At 40.0% G+C, this 17232-nt stretch overlaps 1 pseudogene; it reads left to right on the forward strand.

Annotated features, from left to right (window-relative positions):
* Positions 1 to 5969: 5969 nt before the first annotated feature.
* LOC149182925 (leucine-rich repeat extensin-like protein 2 pseudogene) lies at positions 5970 to 16436 on the forward strand (annotated as a pseudogene).
* Positions 16437 to 17232: the final 796 nt, after the last annotated feature.

Raw genomic sequence — 17232 nt, forward strand, 5'->3', positions numbered from 1 at the left:
TCGCGTGTTATCGGTCAAACAAGTCAACCGCATGAAACATGCGTATGGCATTGGATCTGGAGGGCCCAGATTGGACAACTGAGATTGCGCCCGATGGAAAGAAGCATAATCAACAGGGAATTAAGCCACGTTCTAAAGGGATTTGGAGTCCGTTTTACCACCACGGTGGAGGAAGAACGCATCCACAGTGTAGCTGAAGAAACGAACCGAAGAAGCATGATAGCACCATTTAGAGGAGGACAAGTGGCCACTCCCTGAGCATTCATGATGATGCCTAACGCAGGGAACTCCAAGCGCAGCTACAAAAGGTGAATTGACACATGCTGAAGAGGAACCAAACAGGCATAGGGATCAAATGGCTAAAGCCATGAACAGAGACAGTCGAACCAGTTAGAGTTGATTTGGAATCTAGATTTAGAAGAGTCCAAATGACCAAGAGAGACAGTGAATAGTGAACCCTAAGAGGAGGACTGAACACAGTGAACAGTAAAGCCAAGCAAAAGAGACAGAGAGCCGAGCTGACCATAGGTAGCATTGAGCACCAGAGAGCTTGAAGATTCAAGCCTTCCCATAGAGGAATATCTCCAGACTGAGCATCACATTTGGCTCTTTCCACTGTAGACCAAGGGTCACAGAGCTGGTAGGAAGAAGAAGAGTCTGTGTACTCCGAGTGGCTTGGGGAATCCAAGAACCACCCTACCAAGCAAAATCTGCTTCAGGAGAACTCATATTGAGTCCCTATATTGTAATTTCTCTGCTGAAAGACACAATAAAACAAGGCCACCACTAAATCTGGACCAAAGATGTAGCCCTAGAGAATAAAGTGAACTCCTTATTAAAAAATTTTGTGTCTTTCTGTTGCTTACTGTATTTCTCTGCTGTCTTTCCATTTCATTTTCTGTGTATTGGCAATCTGATTGATTCGTTGTTTTAATAACACAGAACACACACGCCAGCACCTGAGTATGTAATACCTTTAGTTTAATAAATCTTTAACGGATGACACTCATAGGGTGAATATCAGATCAAGTGGTATCAGAGCATAAGGTTGTAAGGTTAGACAAGCTTGTGTTGGTATAGCTGTGAATGCTCACAAGATCAAAGCTCAAATTAGGAGAAGGAGAGTTGGTGGAAACTAATCTTGAAATTGGGAGAGTCTATCCTCAAAAGACCATGTCAGAAAAAGGTTCTATGGGGCTAGACCCTCAATTCATAGAGAGTTCCTAGCTATGAAGTCCATAGTTGAAGAAATGTACCGAGACTTTAGAAAGCAAAAGGTGGAATATGCATCAGGCTCTAAGCAAGAGAAAGAAGAAGATGAGTCTCACTTCCATGACAACTCCAAAGGAAAAGGGAAAGAGGAAAACTTTATCACACCTCCTAATAGCCCTGTACATAATAAGAAAGCATCTTTGAATAAGTTTGATGTTAAATTTGATTTGCCTATATATGATGGAGAGCTAAATGCTGAAAAATTGGACAATTGGATTAGAGAAATTGATGTATATTGCAGGGTACAGAACATAAACTCAGACAAGAGTAAGATTTAGCTAGCAAGCCTACGCCTAAGAGGCACTGCCTTGGTTTGGTGGGAAGGTAGAACCCAAGCTTATATGAAAAGCCATGGTAAGACCATCTCTGTTTGGAGCGACTTCGTTTCTGCAATCAGGAAACAGTTCTATCCATTGGCCTACATGCAGCAGGCCATGATGAGTTGGAAAACTCTTCGGGAGTTGAAGGGGCAAAGTGTACAAGGGTATACTCAAGAGTTCAAAAAGAGAGCATTGACATTGGGTATCTCACTAGACTTGCCAGAGAATCTTTTGAAGTACATTGGTGGTCTACACAGCTACATGAGGCATACCATCCTCATGTTTAATCCCACTAGTATAGATGAGATATCTTTACAAGCTACTCATCTAGAGGCTAGAGGAAAGAATGGAAATCCAGAAGTTGGGTGACCATCCCAACCCACTGTAAGCAAGAGCAAGGAGAAAAAAAATAAGAAGTGGAAAGCAAGGAAGGCTAACACTGCACAGAAAGCGAAAGCTTCATGCACTACTTGTAAAAAGGAGGGGCATGATGATGAGCATTCTTGGATTCTACATCTAGAGCTGAGACCTAAGAAGTCTGAGGTCAAGAAGAAGAAGACAGTTGCAGCTATTCAGAGAGATTTAGGGTCAGACTCGGGAGATGAAACAACCATAGTAGCCACATGTATAAAAGGTAAGAATTCTGAAGCATCTACTAGTAATTCTGCTCAATCTATTATTGATGAAGAAAATGAGAGAAAAAGCAATGAGCTTTTCCATATTTGAGTTATTTCCAAAAATCAAAAGATTGATACTTTGTTTGATAGTGGCTCTCAAGTAAATTTGATTTTTGAAGCAATTGTAAAGAAATTGGGATTAGCAAATACACCTCACAAGAAACCATACCCATTAGGATGGTTGAATGATAAAGCACAACTACAAGTGACTAGACAGTGCAAACTAAAGTTTTCTTTTAGGTCAACATTTGTAGATGAGGTTGAGTTAGACATAATTCCTTTGGATATATGTGGAATTGTTTTAGGAAGTCCTTACTTGTATGATAGAAAGTCTATTTTCTATAGAGCTGAGAATAAGTATCTACTGGTTAAAGATGGAATCGAATACTTTGTAAGAGCTCATAAGCTCAAGAATAATTATACTCTCATAAACGCAGGACCGATGAAAAGAATGATTAATTCATGCAAACAATTCTTACTAATGGTTGTAAAGGAAAAGAAACCTGATAAAACCAATGTATTTGAGGGTTGTAATGTTGAACAACAAGCTGATATAGAAAAGGTTGTTTCAGAGTATGATGTCTTGTTTCAAGAACCTAAAGATCAACCACTCAAAAAGTGAATAGTACATGATATTATTTTGCAGCAAGATGTTCCATTACCTAACATTGGGATGTACATGTTGTCTACTTTAGATAATGTTGAAATCAAGAAGCAGGTGCAGGAGTTGCTCAAGAAGGGCTTCATCAGGCCTAGCACATCACCATGTGGGTCACCAATCATTTTGGTGAGAAAGAAAGATGGCTCATGGAGAATGTGCATTGATTACCGAGCACTAAATAAGATAACAATTAAGAATCGTTATGCCCTTCCTCACATAGATGATCTCTTAGATCAATTAAAAGAAGTTGTTTATTTCACCAAGCTGGATTTGCACAGTGGATACCATCAAGTCAGAGTTGCAGAGCAAGATGCGTGGAATACTACTTTCAAAACAAAGCAGGGATTGTATGAATGGCTAGTTATGCCTTTTGGCTTAACTAATGCTCCTGCTACTTTCATGAGATTAATGAATGATGTCCTCAGACCTTTTATTGATGATTTTGTTATTGTGTATCTGGATGACATTTTGATTTTTATTAAAACGTGGGAAGAACATTTAAAGCATGTTAAGCAGACATTAGATGTTTTGAAAAGAGAAAAACTTTATGTTAAACTCTCAAAATGTGAATTTGGCAAAACATCTTTAAACTACTTGGGTCACATAGTAGGGGGAGGTGAATTGAAAATAGATCGCTCTAAAGTGGCAGTCACTGTGAACTGGACTAAACCTAGGTCTGCTACAAAAGTTAGAAGCTTCTTAGGAGCAGCACAATATTGGAGGAAGTTCATCTCTAACTTCTCCACAATTGCAGCTCCCTTACATGCTTTAACAGGATTGAATAAGGTGTTTCAGTGGGGAGGCAAACATCAGAAAGCCTTTGACACCTTGAAAGAGAAAATAAGTATAGCACTTGTACTAGCACTGTTTGATTTGCAAAGACCATTTGAGATCCAAATTGATGCCAGCAACCATGCCATCGGAGCAGTGTTGACACAGCACGGCAAACCCATATGTTATCATTCTGATACTTTTAATCCTGCAGTAGTTAACTATCCTACATATGATAAAGAATTGTATGCATTAGTTTAGAGTGTGAAAAAGTGGAAACATTATTTAATGGGCAAAGAGATAGTAATACATACTGATCATCAGCCACTTCAATATCTACACTCCCAAACTAAGTTGCAACAATCAAGACATTACAGGTGGATGGGTTTTCTACAACAATTTCACTTAGTCATCAGATATAAAAAGGGCATACATAACAAGGTTGCAGACATGTTATCTAGACCTATTATAAATGCATCTACCATACTTAAGCATAATTTTGTACTACATGAAAGCTACATAGAACAATATGCTCAGGATATGGATTTTAAAGATGTATATGCAACTTTGAGTCAAGGAAAAAGAGTAGAAGAATTGGACTATCATATAAAGGACCGACTCTTATACCATTGTGGGAAACTCTGCATTCCAAAAACTGAGAGGATAAAGATAATTAGGGAAGCACACACTTCTCTGATATCAGGTCACTTTGGGGTAAGAAAAATAGTTGCACAACTGCAAAGATTCTGCTATTGGACGAAAATGAATGAGACAGTTTCTAGGTATGTAAGAGGGTCTGCCATGTGTGCTAAAAGCAAGCCCAGCAATAGAAAACTAAGCTTGTACACTCCATTGCCAATTCCTTCTCACCCTTGGGAAAGTGTTTCCATGGATTTTGTGGGAGGACTGCCTAAATCTAGGAAAGGTCATGATTATCTATATGTTGTTGTGGTTAGGTTCAGTAAAATGCGCATTTTGATACCTTGTAGTAAACAGGTCACAGCTGAACAGACTGCAAAATTGTTCTTTGAACATGTATGGGTTCATTTCAGATTACCCACTTCCATTGTATTTGATCGAGACACCCGATTTGTGGGGAAGTTTTGGTCTAGTCTGTGGGAACTGATGGACACCAAGTTAAAGAAAAACACAGCTTTTCATCCACAAATAGATGGCTAGACAGAAGTAAACAGGATTGTGATCCAGTTACTGAGAAGATATTGCAGTAAACATCCTAAGCTCTGGGATGAACACTTGTGTTATGTGCAGCATGCTTACAACAGAGCCAAACACTCTTCTACACAGAGATCTCCTTTTGAGACCTGCTTTGGTTTCACACCAAGCTCTCCTTTGGATTTTGTCTTTGGTAAAGATACCATGGTTGATGGGCACAGTGGTATGGATAAGGAAACCAGGTTCATTAAACAGATCCAGGAGATCCATCAGGCAGTACAGGAATAGATGGAAGAGAGCCAAGCCAAGTATGAGGCTAGGCATGACAAGCATCAGATGGAGCATAGTTTTCAAGTTGGAGACCAAGTCTGGCTGTATATCAAAAAGGACAGAATGCAAGGTGAAGGTAAAAAGCTAAAGCCTATCAGGTATGGACCTTTCAGGATACTTGAGAAGATTGGTGAAAATGCGTTTCACCTTGATCTACCAGCTTAGATGCACATCTACTCAGTCATAAATGCAGATTGTTTGAGATTGTTTGAACCTTCAATGATCGAGGACCCTGAAGAGAAAATTCAATTGCCTTCTATTGATTACCTGCTACCTGAATACCTCAATGAGTTGTAGGAAGACACAGTGCTAGACAGGAAGGTGAGGACAACATGCAGGGGAGAAGTTGAGTACCTCAAGATTAGGCTCAAAGGTTCAAAGCCGAGCAGCGCAAAGTGGATTGAGATTGGACAAGTGAAGAAATAGTATCCTCACTTAGTCGATGCTTAAAAACCAACTTTTGGTGGTCCAAAATCTTTTTCAGTAGGGAGGCCATGACCCGAATTGGATCCATAGAAAGACTGTCAAGAACCATGACTGAATTAGGTCGAACAAATCTCTAATGAAATCCAAAACAGTATCAAAAACACCCTCAACCAGTGGCCATGGCAGCCAACGTGAAACGATGAGGACCTCGGTCAAAGCACGCTGACCGAAGCCCATGGAGACCACGCAAGAGGCTAAAGTAGCCCCTAGGAGCCCTGGAATGGAGAAAGGGCGAGGTTTTTGATGCGCGATTCGCATTGCTAAGTGAACAAGGCAAAAATGGGAAAAGCCAGAGCACTCGGTCGTATGGGGGAACCGGACAACCGCGGGTGGGAAAAGGTAAAAGCGCTAAAGTACAAAGGCAGGACCCGCACTCTAGAAATAAACAGTTTTGATCATGGCACCCTTGAATGGTAAGAGGTTTTGGACAGGAGCAGAGTGATTCCATACACCGATCGACACATGGCAGGCAGAGGTGAGAGAAAAACACCATTGATCGCACACTATCAGTCGAGCAAGTCAATTGTGTGAAACATGTGTATGGCATCGGATTTGAAGGGCCCCAATCGAACAGCTGAGATTGTGCCCAATGGAAAGAAGCAGAATCAATAGGGAACTAAGCCGCGTTATAAAGGGATTTGGAGTCCGTTTGAACGCTACAGTGGAGGAAGAACGCATCCACGGTGTAACTGAAGAAACGAACTGACGAAGCATGCTGGCACCATTTAAAAGAGGACAAGTGGCCACTCCCTGAGCATTCATGATGACACCAAACGTAGGGAACTCCAAGCGTAGATGCAAAAGGTGAATCGACGCAGGCAGAAGAGGAATCGAACAGGCATAGGGATCGAATGGCTAAAGCCATGAATAGAGACAGTTGAACCAGTTAGAGTTGATTTTTAATCCGAATTGAGAAGAGTCCAAATGGCCAAGAGAGATAGTGAACAGTGATCCATGAGAGGAGGACTGAACACAGAGAACAGTAAATCCAAGCAAAAGAGACACAGGGCCGAGCTGACCACAGGCAGCATCGAGCACCAGAGAGCTTGAAGATTCAAGCCTTCCCATAGAGGAATCTATCCGAACTAAGCATCACATTTGACTCTTTCCACTGTAGACCAAGGGTCACAGAGCTGGTAGGAAGAAGAAGAGTCTGTGTACTCCGAGTGGCTTGGGGAATCCAAGAACCACCCTGCCAAGCAAAATTTGCTTCAGGAGAACTGATATTGAGTCCCTGTATTGTAATTTCTCTGTTGAAAGACACAATAAAACAAGGCCACCACTAAAGCTGGACCAAAGACGTAGCCCTGGAGAATAGGGTGAACTCCTTATTAAAACTGTTTGTTTCTTTGTGTTGCTTACTGTATTTCTTTGTTGTCTTTCCATTTCATTTTTTTGTGTATTGGCAATCTAATCGATCTATTGTTTCAATAACACAGAACACACACACCAGCACCTGAGTCTGTAATACCTTTAGTTTAATAAATCTTTAACTGATGGCACTCATAGGGTGAATATCAGATCAATATGTTCTTGTGTTCTTTCACGATCGTATCCATCTGTTGTTGTTGCTGCATGGAGGAACCCTTTGCAGTGGTCATGGATGTGGTGATGATCTTCCCCTTACTTTGGGAGTGAACTAGACAGAAAATGAATTTCCTAGTCTAGAAGATGAGCTTCCTGCATTTCTTAGTAGTGATTAAAAAGGTGGCAGTAGGTGGGGCTACCTCCGGTATCCTGTATAATGAATTACACAAAGAAATAATGACATTGCGAGACCTTGAATCATACACATCATGTCGCCTCCATAAGTATGGTTAGCCTAATAATACATCACACACATCCAAAGGTGCAGCATCACACACTGCCTTGTCTATGAAGGGTTTGATGTTGTAGGGAAGGTGGCACTGCTAGCGAACTCAAAGATATCGTCCTTGGTGAAGCCACCTGATATTGTACGGCTGCGGGTGTAGTGTAGTCGGTAGGCCCAACTGCTTCATGACCTCTGCTAAAACGAGGTTGTTTTGACTCCCATTATCAACAATGAATTGCAGCGGTGAACCCTTCACCAACATCTGTGACTGGAAAAGATGCTCCCCCTCTTCTGGATCTTCGGCCTCATTCTTCTGGACCTTGGTGGTGGCAACAGTGGCGCTAGGCTCCACATCAATGATTTGCTTCTCTTTGCCATTCTCCTTTTCGGGTTCTGATGTAGGGTCATAACATGCATCCGGTTCTGAAGCCTTCAACTCGGCCAACAACGACTGCTTGGTCCGACACTCACTTGTGTTGTGAGTGGGGCTCTTATGGAACTCACACCACTTTCTTGTGTCCTTCTTCGATTTCATGGTGTTGTTATTTTCTTGCGGCTTCAACAGGTTGTATTGGGTCACCCCACCTTGGCTTTGTCCTTTGTTCTTTAGATTCACAGATCCAAAGTCTCACTTCTTTTGTTTAAACTTCTGCTCTATTTTGACAGCGCATTGGTACGCCATGCCAAGTGAGGAGATGTTCAGGAACTCCATCTCTTCCTAGATGTATTTCTGTAGGAAGCCATGGTATTTGAGTACCAAATGTAGCTCAGAATCCTTAATACCCAACTATGTGCGAAGGATATGAAAAATGTTTGTGAACTCCGACACATCTTGGCCCCTTCCCTGTCATAGCGTGGTCCACTTTATGTATTTGTCCTCATAGATTTTGACAGGGTAGTACTGCTCCTTGATGGAATCTCGAAATGAATTCCAAGTGGGTGCAGCTGAAAATAGTGAGCTTGTAATTTCATCCTTCTGCTCGCAATAGGTTTCCCACCAATCCTTGACATGGGGGGCTGCTTTGAGAAGAGCGAAAATAATCTTTTCCCGACTAGAAAAATCATGAACAGAAAAATACCATTCTAGAAAATTTAATCATTTATCTATGGCATCTATGTCTATTTGACCCTCGAATATGGGGATTTCAAAATTAACTTGTACCTTAAATGGTGTGGTGTTTCTAGAGTAGCTGTTGGAAGCCGATGTGTGGCCTCTGGGTAGCCGCTGAAGGATCTGGGAAAAGTTGTCCATCATCGTGGTCCTTTGTCACTCGAGGGCTTCTTCGAGCAAGATTTTGATAGGATCTCCTACCCCCTTGTCTTTCTTTTCATCCGCCATGGGATATTGTTGGGATTTGTGAGGCTGGTCTTGCAAAGGCTCGACTAGTTCAAGCCCTTAACTCCTTATATCCTGACCTCGTTGGGGACATGCAAAGAAAAACAAAGAAAGAACAGACCGCTCTAATACCACTGATCCAAATTTAAACAGGAACACAAAAAGTTATAGAAATAACCATAAACACAGATATGTAGTGGAAATAATACTTCATTTCATTAATGTAAAATACTAAAATATGCTTACAAACAAAAATGGAAATAAACCAGCTAGGGCGATGGTAGTTTATCTCTGAGAAGAGATGTGGCGGCTACATGCCTCTGAACTGTGTTACAATGAGGCTCGAAGGCCTATTTATTGTTGATAAACAATGAAAAACCCTAAACATCCAAAAACCTAACCCTAGAAGATGAAACGCCAAACTATGGGCCCCGTTTGGGTAAATTGGTACATCAACTGCCCGGGGTCGTAACTTTGGCACACGATCTCCGTTTGATGCGTACAATAGCACGTTAGAAAGATCTATTCAAGCACTACAACTTTGGAAAAAGAAACATTGGTCCATGGACACATGTTGCTCCCATGTTTCCCAAAAGACGTTGTTTAGGGCCTCAAAACAGCTCTAAAAGTTCAGGACCCAAAAAACTGCTAATAATAGTAAATTATGCTATAATTTAGGAAACTGAAAAATGGAAAGAGACAGTTATGGGGGTCCAAGTGGGATAGGTGGGTGGCCACCCACATCCACCTGGATCATTCCTCCCCCCCTTAGGAAGCAATGGTGCCCATTACGTTGAGTTCCTCCATGAGGTGAGGAAACTGCTACTGAACTTGGTCCCTGGTGAGCTATTCTGCAATCGCTAATGTGTCCAATAATGGTGGAAAGCATGGTCAAGGGTGGTCCACATTGAACACTCGTTGCAGGTGAATAAATGGGGGAATGTTGTGTGAAAAATTGTGTGGCGCCTTATGTTGATTATGTCACTTCTTGTACTTATCACTTTTCAGAATGGAGCAGTGATATATCACCTTGTTGGGTAGAGGTTCTATGGGAGCTAGATCGAATGAATGCTTGACTTGATAGTGTAATGATACCCCTATGGGTGAGGAGAAGATGTTCCTTTCATGACTGTATCCATCTGTTGTTGCTACTGCATGGAGGAACCCTTTGCGGGGGTCATGGATGTGGTGACGATCTTCCACTTACTCTGGGAGCAAACAAGACAAAAAATGAATTTCTTAGTCTGGGCTATGAGCTTGCTGCATTTCTTAGTAGTGATTAAAGAGGTGACAGTAGGTGGGGCTATCTCTGGTATCCTGTATAATGAATTACACAAAGAAATAATGACAACACAAGGCCTTCACTCATACACAGCATGTCGCCTCCACAAGTATGGCTGGCCTAATAATACATCACAAACATCCAGAGGTGCAACATCACACAATACCTCATCTGTGAAGGGTTTGATGTTGTAGGGAAGGCAACACTGCTGGAAAACTCGGAGATCTCATCCTTAGTGAAGCCACCCAACACTTTACGGCTGCGGGTGTAGTGTAGTTGGTAGGCCCAACCACTTCATGACCTCTACTAAAATGAGGATGTTTTGGCTCCCACTGCTAACAATGAATTACAGTGGTGAACCCTTCACACACATTTGTGAGTGGAAAAGATGCTCCCCCTCTTCTGGATCTTCCGTCTCATTCTTCTGGACCTTGGTGGTGGCAACAATGGCGCTGGGCTCCACATCAATGATTTTCTTCCTTTTGCCATTCCCCTTGCTGGGTTCTGACTCAGGGTCCGAACATGCATCTGATTCTGAAGCCTTCAACTTGGCCACCAACAACTGCCTGGTTCAACACTCACTTGTGTTGTGAGTGGGGCTCTTATAGAACTCACACCACTTTCATGTGTCCTTCTTCAACTTTGAGGTGTTGTTCTTTTCTTGCGGATTTGATGGGTTGTCTTGGGTCACCCCGCCTTGGCTTTGTCCTTTGTTCTTCAAATTCGTAGATCCAAAGTCTCGCTTCTTTTGTTTAAACTTCTGTTCGATTTTGATAGCATATCAGTACCTTGTGCTGAGTAAGGAGATGTTCAGGAGCTCCATCTCTTCCTAGATGTATCTGCGTAGGCAACCATGGTATTTCAGTACCAAATGTAGCTCAGAATCCTTGATACCCAACTTTGTGTGAAGGGTATGAAAAATGTTTGTGAACTCCAGCACATCTTAGTCCCTTCCCTATCGCAGCATGGTCCACTTTATGTATTTGTCCTCATAGCTTTTGACAGGGTAGTACTGCTCCTTGATGACATCTTGGAATGAATTCCAAGTGGGTGTGGTTGAAAATAGTGAGCCCGTACTTTCATCCTTTTGCTCGCAGTAGGTTTCCCACTAGTCCTTGATGTGGGGGGCTGCTTTGAGAAGAGCGAAAATAATATTTTCACGACTAGAAAAATCATGGACAAAAAAATACCCTTCTAGCAAATTTAACCATTTATCTATGGCATCTGCATCTATTTGACCCTCGAATATGGGGATTTCAAAATTAACTTGTACCTTAAACAGTGTGGCATTTCCAGAGTAGCTGTTGGAAGCCGATGCGTCGCCTCTGGGTAGCCGCTGAAGGATCTAGGAAAAGATGTCCATCATCGCATTCCTTTGTCGCTCGAGGGCTTATTCGAGCAATATTTTGATAGGATCTCCTACCCCCTCATCTTTCTTTTCATCCGCCATGGGAGGTCGTCGGGATTTGCGAGGTTGGTCTTGCAAAGGTTCGACCAATTTAAGCCCTAACTCCTTATATCCCAACCTCGTTGGGGACATGCAAAGAAAAACAAAGAAAGAGGAGACCGCTATGATACCACTTATCTGGATTTAAACAGGAACGCAACAAATTATAGAAATAACCATAAACATGGAGATGCAGCAAAAATAATACTTCATTTCATTAATGTAAAATACTGAAATATGCTTACAAACAGAAATGGAAATAAACCAGCTGGGGCGATGGTAGCTTATCTCTGAGAAGAGATGTGGCAGCTACATGCCTTTGAACTATGTTACAATGAGGCTTGAAGGCCTATTTATTGTTGAGAAACAATGAAAAACCCTAAACATCCAAAAACCTAACCGTAGAAGATGACACGCCAAACTATGGGCCCCGTTTGGGTAAATTGGTACATCAACTTCCTGGGGTCGTAACTTTGGCACTAGATCTTCGTTTGACACGTACAATAGCTCGTTAGAAAGATCTATCCGAGAACTACAACTTTGGATAGATCAACTTTAGTTCATGGACCCATGTTGCTCCCAAATTTCCCAAAAAATGTTGTTTAGGGCCTCAAAATGGCTCTGGAAGTTCAGGACGCGAAAAACTGCTAAAAATAGTAAATTGTACTACAATTTAGGAAACCGAAAAACTAAAAGAAATAGTTGTGGGGGTCCAAGTGGGATAGGTGGGTGGCCACCACCATCCACCTGGATCATTCCTCCCCCCTAAGGAAGAAATGGTCCCTACTGCGTTGAGTTCCTCCATGAGATGAGGAAACTGCTGCTAAACTTGGTCCTTGGTGAGTTGTTCTACAATCACTAATGTGTCTAGTAATGGTGGGAAGCAATACTCGAGGGCGATTCACATTGAACACTCAGTGAAAGTGAAGGAATGGGGGAATGTTATGTGTAAACTTTTGTGGCGCCCGATGTTGATCATGTCACTTCTTATACTTGTCACTTTTCATAATGGAGTGGTGATATATCGCCCCATTGGGTAGAGGTGCTCCGGGAGTCAAATCGAATGAATTCTTGACCTGAAAGTGTAACAGTACCCATGTGGGTGAGGAGAAGATGTTCTTGCGTTCTTTCACGATCGTATCCATCTATTGTTACTGTTGCATGGATGAACCCTTTGCGGGGGTCATGGATGTGGTGACGATCTTCGCCTTACTTTGGGAGTGAACCAGACAGAAAATGAATTTCCTAGTCTAGGAGATGAGCTTGCTTCCAGGGAAAATTTTAAGAACCACCCTAAATTTATATGTATAATAAATGGGCGAATCCCCATGATACATAGGAAAAATGGGAGGTGATTTTATCACTAATATAATATGTATATATATATATATATATATATATCTATATATATATATATATATATATATATATATATATATATATATATATTGGCGAATCTCTCACCAGATTATATTATCTTGTAAAGTCATGGTGAATCTTTCACTGAATTATAAAATCTTGTAAGATCTTGGAAAATCTTTCACTGAATAATAAAACATTGTGAAGTCTTGGCAAATGTTTTGTTAAAGTATGAAACCATATATGATAATGATAAAACATATTCATTAAACTGTAATATACTAACATACATGTTTGGAAAAAAGAAACATAATTTTCACTTCCTAAAAATAATGTTGCAAGTTTTAGTGGCCATGTTGTCATGGTAGGAGAGATTAATGTTTTCTCTACCACTTTTGTCAAGCTACCACTTTTTCCAAGCTATCAAATTTCTTTCTTGTTCCATAGACTCCAACTGCGAGATTAAAAAAAAAAAAAAACACATCAAGTTTGTTTACCCCAACACGCCAACAAGTAGCAAGCCCCAACTATATAATATAATGAAGTAGTAGGTATCCCAAAGGCCTGAAGGGGATCTAATGGAAAGAAGTGACCATTGTCAGAAGCCTTCCAATCAATATATAAATATATAAATGTAGATTAAATAATAAAATTTAATTACATCTCTCCCAATCTAAATTTCTTATTAGCATAATTCACTACCTTCATACCATTTTTAACAGTGTTGTAACATGTGGATTAATTTCTTTTTTGGTGCACAATCTCCACCTTTTAGGACAATATGGTGTGGTGACCCAACCCCTACAAATCATTACGAAAAACTAAGAATAGTAGAGAAGATGAAAGGTTGTACAAACCAACATAGTTTTCAAACAACTAATCCAAGATCGGTACCTTAACTTTTTCATGAAGATATCATATTGAGAATGTTTGAAAAATGGTGGGAAATCTAGGCAGCGACTATCTCTCTTCTGCAAGGGTGATGTGGAAAGAGTTAAGATTTCATTGTTTTGAAATTTTTTTTGTTAAATCAGAAAAACCAATATTAATGGAGATATCGGTATTTTTTACTAAATTTTGTGAAGTGACTAAATGTAGCTTTAACCATTGACCTTAAGATTTTTTTTACAATATAACCTAAGTCTATTTAATATCTTCATTATCATAAAAACCAACCTATATCCATCTTAACTCCACATCTACCACTCTTAGAGGGATGAAATCTATTTATCCCTCCCAGTGGTAGACCAGGAATTAAGATGGATCTAACCTAATAGAATTTCCCCTTTAAATAGTCTATGCTCACATGAATACCATGGTATTACCATGGGTTATCATAAACTTGGAGCTTAAAAACTACTATTAGTAATTTATAAAAATTAATAATTGATTTTTTTTAATTCTTTTTAACCAAGTTAAAATTTTTAAGTGACATTAAATTACAAGATCCATTTTTACTCTTGATCTACCAAGCCCTGAGAGGGATCAAATATTTGTTCACTCTATCTTAGTTTGCATATCACGATATTTGATCCAGAGTAAAGATGGATCTATGCTAGTTTAATTCCCCCCTTTAAATAGGATGCATTCCATGTGAATACCATGGGTGAATACCATGTGCCATATTTATTTTTATTAATACTAATATTAGGGTTAATAATGATTTTTTGCATGGTATTAATAGTAATTTGGCCCATAGGCTTTAGCTAAATATAACACATTTTTTGAGTGTTCGTAAATATAAGGTGGCTTATGGAGTAAATATAAAAAGTTTTTTATTTATTTACCAGACCTCTCGTTTATTTATATTTTTATTAATTTACCATACCTCTTTTATAAATATGGTATTTGGCCCATAGGATTCAATTAAATAAAACCTCTTTTTTGAGCCTTCTTAAATATGGGCTAAATATAGAAAGAGGTTTTATTTATTTACCATACCTATAGTTTATTTATATTTTTATTTATTTACCATACCTCTCGTTTATTTATATTTTTATTAATTTACCATACCTCTTTCATAAATATGGTATTTGGCCCATAGGATTCACTTAAATGAAACCTCATTTTTTAGCCTTCTTAAATAAAAAAGGGTTATGGATTAAATATAAAAAGAGGTTTTATTTATTTACCATACCTCTAGTTTAATTGTCTTTTTATTTATTTACCATACCTTTGGAGTAAGTATAAAAAAAGATTTTATTTATTTACCATACCTCCACTGTATTTATATTTTTATTTATAACTATCATAAATACATTTTCTTGAAAATGAGGGAGAATGGAAGATTGTAACTCCTAATTTCAAGGGCTAAATTTACTTTTTTTACCCTCTCCCTTAAACTAAGGTGGGAGAGCTAACCATCCTGCTATCAGGCCATTAATACACCCGATAGCGGCCTCACCATACATACATGCCCATGCCATCCATCGTTTCTCCAGGAGCTCGATGGCAACTTTTTCCGGGAACGGGTGACCCACCACCTCCGAGATGGCACCCCCTGCGCTGGCGCATTTTCAAACCAACACTCACACCCAAAACTCCATTTGCTCCATGGCCCGATAGCAGGCTGGTTATCTCTTGCCATTGTTGGTCGGGTTTCTTGGCATTTGGGTCTACTGCTCTTGTTCGTATTGGGATCACAGTATTCAGCCTCGGCTGCCCATGGTGGGAGCGGATTGTTATCTGATTCAGATAACATACGCAGGAAACTCTTAGCCTTAGAACGTTATGATTTGGAGTTATTGGGGGCTACAGTTCTGGTCGACCCCAGTTTGAATTTTCCGAATCCGAGTCTCAGGAATGCCTACATTGCTCTACAGGCATGGAAGGCTGTTATTTTTAGTGATCCTTCTAATGTGACTGGAAGCTGGGTGGGAGCCGATGTTTGCAGCTACAATGGCATCTTCTGCACGTCTGCTTTGAATGATTCTCGGATCATTGTTGTGGTTGGGATTGATCTGAATCATGTGGATATTGTTGGTTATCTTCCTAAGGAGCTTGGGCTTCTTACAGATCTTGCATTGTTTCATATCAACACCAACAGGTTCTGTGGCATTGTGCCTCACAGCTTCAGTAAGCTAAGGCTGTTATTCGAGCTAGATATCAACAACAATAGATTTGTTGCGTCGTTTCCTAAGGTGGTCCTGTCACTGCCCATGTTGAAGTAGTTTGACATTAGGTTCAATGAGTTTGAAGGTGGGCTGCCTTCCCAGCTCTTCGACAAGGACCTGGATGGCATATTTGTCAACAACAACAGGTTCCATTTCGAGATCCTGCCCAATCTAGGGAGCTCTCTGGTCTCTTTCCTCATCTTTGCCAACAATAACTTGAGGGGATGCTTGCTCTCCAGCATTGGTAAGATGGCTAGGACTCTAAACGAGATCATCGTGCTCAACAACAATCTCATGGCTTGCCTGCCTCCTGAAATTGGGAAGCTGAAGAATTTAACAGTATTCAGAGTTGGGAATACATTTGGAGGATACCTCTGGTCATTATCATATGATTAGTTTTACTTATATTTAAAGAACTGAATAGTTTTTCCAATTCATTAAGGAAGCTTTGCATTTGGCTCAAAGTTTTCTTGTTTTAGATGAATTTTCTGAGGGGCATCTAGTTTCCTCAAGGTCTTGTTACATTTTAGACTTTTGATCTTATTTGGATGGTGATCTGTAACATGTCAACTGATGATGACATATTTTGATATAGAACTCAATTAGATATTCAAATTTTTGGAACAGCTTATGTAAATGAAATTGATTAGTCTGAGTTTCAACGAGTCTCTAGTCTTCACAACAAATCTAATCTCTTTAATAGGAAATTGATCACATGAATTGAGGTTAACATCTAAGCTTATATACTTTCCACTGTGTGAGACATGTCACATTTCTACAATTCCATAGTCCAAGCTTGATTAGGACTATCCGAGGGTATCACAGTGGCTTATCAGAGCTTTTATTTCTCTTGCCAATCCAGATTTCTCATGGATTTTTGATCTTGAGATTCGGGCCTATAAAATTGATTTCTCTCAAGGTTTTGAGCCTCACATATATTATTGCAATTCTATATCCGAGCTTCTAACAACAAGTCCTATTTTGAAAGGATCATAATAGTATTTTCCCAAAAAATTATTCGCTTTTATCTCCTCGGCTTATGTCATGCTCGTATCCCTCTTATCTGTCTTCTTGTGGTGTTCTTCACTGAGGTTGATGGGAGGAATGGCTAGTTCTAGCTTATATTTATACTAGTTTTTTACCTTTAATGAAATGACACGTCACTTGGCCAAGGAACATGAGCCTACATAAT

This window comes from Pinus tabuliformis, chromosome 3_2 (assembly GCF_031772625.1).
Source record: "Pinus tabuliformis cultivar Carrire ecotype Pingquan chromosome 3_2, CPIR1, whole genome shotgun sequence".
Lineage (NCBI taxonomy): Eukaryota > Viridiplantae > Streptophyta > Pinopsida > Pinales > Pinaceae > Pinus > Pinus tabuliformis.